Source organism: Cynara cardunculus (genome assembly GCF_001531365.2).
Source record: "Cynara cardunculus var. scolymus isolate 2C chromosome LG 10, CcrdV1, whole genome shotgun sequence".
In the NCBI taxonomy this organism is placed as follows: Eukaryota; Viridiplantae; Streptophyta; class Magnoliopsida; order Asterales; family Asteraceae; genus Cynara; species Cynara cardunculus.
In genome coordinates, this window is record NC_037537.1 from 3,931,579 (window position 1) to 3,934,102 (window position 2,524).

At 40.1% G+C, this 2,524-nt stretch overlaps 1 pseudogene; it reads left to right on the forward strand.

Annotated features, from left to right (window-relative positions):
• The first annotated feature begins 170 nt into the window (after positions 1 to 170).
• LOC112519197 overlaps positions 171 to 2,524 on the forward strand; it is a 15,712-nt pseudogene continuing 13,358 nt past the window's right edge.

Here is a 2,524-nt window from a genome sequence, read left to right on the forward strand (position 1 = left end):
TTGTATTGGGTCAGTTTGCATTGTGATTTATTGTTATCACTTTGGGACCGTAAATCACTTTGTAATACGATATTTTAACTGCGACCGACCYTACAATTGGTATAAGAGCTTGCTAGATCTAAATTTGAACAGATTGTATATTTTGATTTGCACGTCAAGTGCCTGGTAAAATGTCTRGCGATTCAGGAAATCCGTTTGCCGGTCCTAGTTCCAACCCGAATCCAAATGTTTATCAGAAGGGTGCTTTTAAATTATCGGGGTCCGGGATTAGAATAGAAAAATGGAATGGGGAAGGTGATTTTGGTAAATGGCAGTTCACTACGGCAGCAGCACTTAGGAAAAACGATGTCTACCCCGTAGTCTTTGCTCCGGAAGAAAAAGATCTTGAGATGTCATCTTTAGAGGCTAAGGAAATGGAGGCTTGGGCCTTCACTACCTTACAAATGGCTATGGGTCCAAATGTTATTTCCGAAATCGTTTCTGAAAAGACAGCCGCAGGGATTTGGAAAAGACTTGAGAATCTTTATCTCAAGAAAACTTTGACTAACCGACTGTTACTGATGAGGTCGTGCTTATTCTTCAAAATGAAGGAAGGTACAACTATTCAGGCCCACATGACTGAGTTCGAAGACACTATCATGAAGTTGAAGGCAACAGATTCTATTTTTGCCACAGATAATGAGGCACTCGCTTTGATTTTGTTGTATTCACTTCCCGAGAAATATTCCCAGTTCACTAACAGTTTTATTTATGGAAGAGATTCTATTTATTTGTCTGATGTGAAAGCAGGGATGATCTGTGAAGAACAGCAAATTCAGATGAAAATTGGTAACAGTTCACGGGATAACAACCACAACAGTCAGGGTCTCTTTGCCGAAAGAGACCAAGACGATCAACAATATAGSGRAAGAAATYGTGGCCGCTCCYAGTCTCGTAAACTTGGTTATCGCGGGAAATCCAAGCAACGAGGCAATTGCAATTATTGTCACAAACTAGGTCATTGGGTCAAAGATTGTCCGAGTTTGAAAAACAAAGAYAAGAATAAAGCAGAGTCTTCAGCAGTCGCAACTGAAYAAGATACAGGCTTCTCAGSGACGGTTACACCACCACAAAGTGATAGGCGTTGGGTGTTGGATACCGGAGCTTCATGCCATATGACACCATTCCGTGATTGTTTCACTACTTTCGAAGAATTTAAAGGTAACAGTATTTATATGGGAAATAATACATCATGTGTCACTCGGGGTATCGGTTCTGTCAGAATCAAAATGTTTGATGGTAATATTCGAACTTTATTAAATGTTAAATATGTACCATCTATGACTCGTTCTTTGATATCTGTTGGACAACTGTCCAAACTTGGCTGTAAGATTCGGATAGAAAATGGGAGTTTGCGTGTCTCCAGAGGAAGTTTTTTTGTGATGAAAGGTGAACAGGCAGAAAATAACCTGTTTCATCTGGTAGGCGAGACAATCAATTCTGACGCGTGTATCGCAGATAGTTCGAGAAATTTAGATGTTATTCGTTTATGGCATCTCAGATTGGGACACACTTCAGAGAAGAATTTGGAGATTTTGCGCAAACGGAAACTCATTGCAGTTGATACGCCTATGAGTCTGGACTTCTGTTCAGAATGTGTTTCGAGTAAATAGACGCGTGTATCTTTTGGGGTTGGAAAACACAACACCAAAGGGATCCTCGATTATGTTCATACAGACATCTGGGGACCATCTTCGACCCAGTCCCTCAGTGGAGGTAAATATTATGTTACTTTTATTGATGATTTCTCGCATAAACTATGGGTGTATGTGATTAAGTTAAAATCAGATGTTTTTGAAATATTTAAAACATGCTTAGCACTAGTCGAAGTCGAGACCGATAGAAAATTAAAAGTGCTAAGATCTGACAATGGTGGGGAATACACTAGTAGTAATTTTAAAGACTTTTGTTCACGTAGAGGTATCCACCGTCACTACACAACACCTGGCGATCCACAATCAAATGGAGTCGCCGAGCGGATGAATAGGACTTTGTTAGATAAAATCCGATGTATGTTAGTAACATCTGGTTTCTCTAAAATGTTTTAGGCTGAAGCACTTCATACTGTTGTACACATTGTGAATCGGTTACCGTGTTCAGCTATTGGGGGAAAGATTCCTGAAGAAATTTGGAGGGGTAAGGGTAATATTTATTTGAAATACATACGTGTATTTGGTTGTCCTGTTTATATTCATGTGACAGGTCAGGAAAAGTTGGATCCTAGAGCCATCAAGGGTTTCTTACTCGGCTATACAGATGGAATTAAGGGTTACCGAATTTGGAACCCAGTCACTCGAAAGGTGATTCATTCTCGACATGTTACCTGCGATGAGTCAATTATGTTCAAGTCCAATCAAGATCAACAACCCACTCCAGAACCGGAAATTATCTCTTCCATTTCTCCTATAGCCGATGGAGATGAGATAATTGACAGTCCTATTGTACCCAGCTCATCTGCTCGTGGTTTTACTTTGGGGTCAGAATC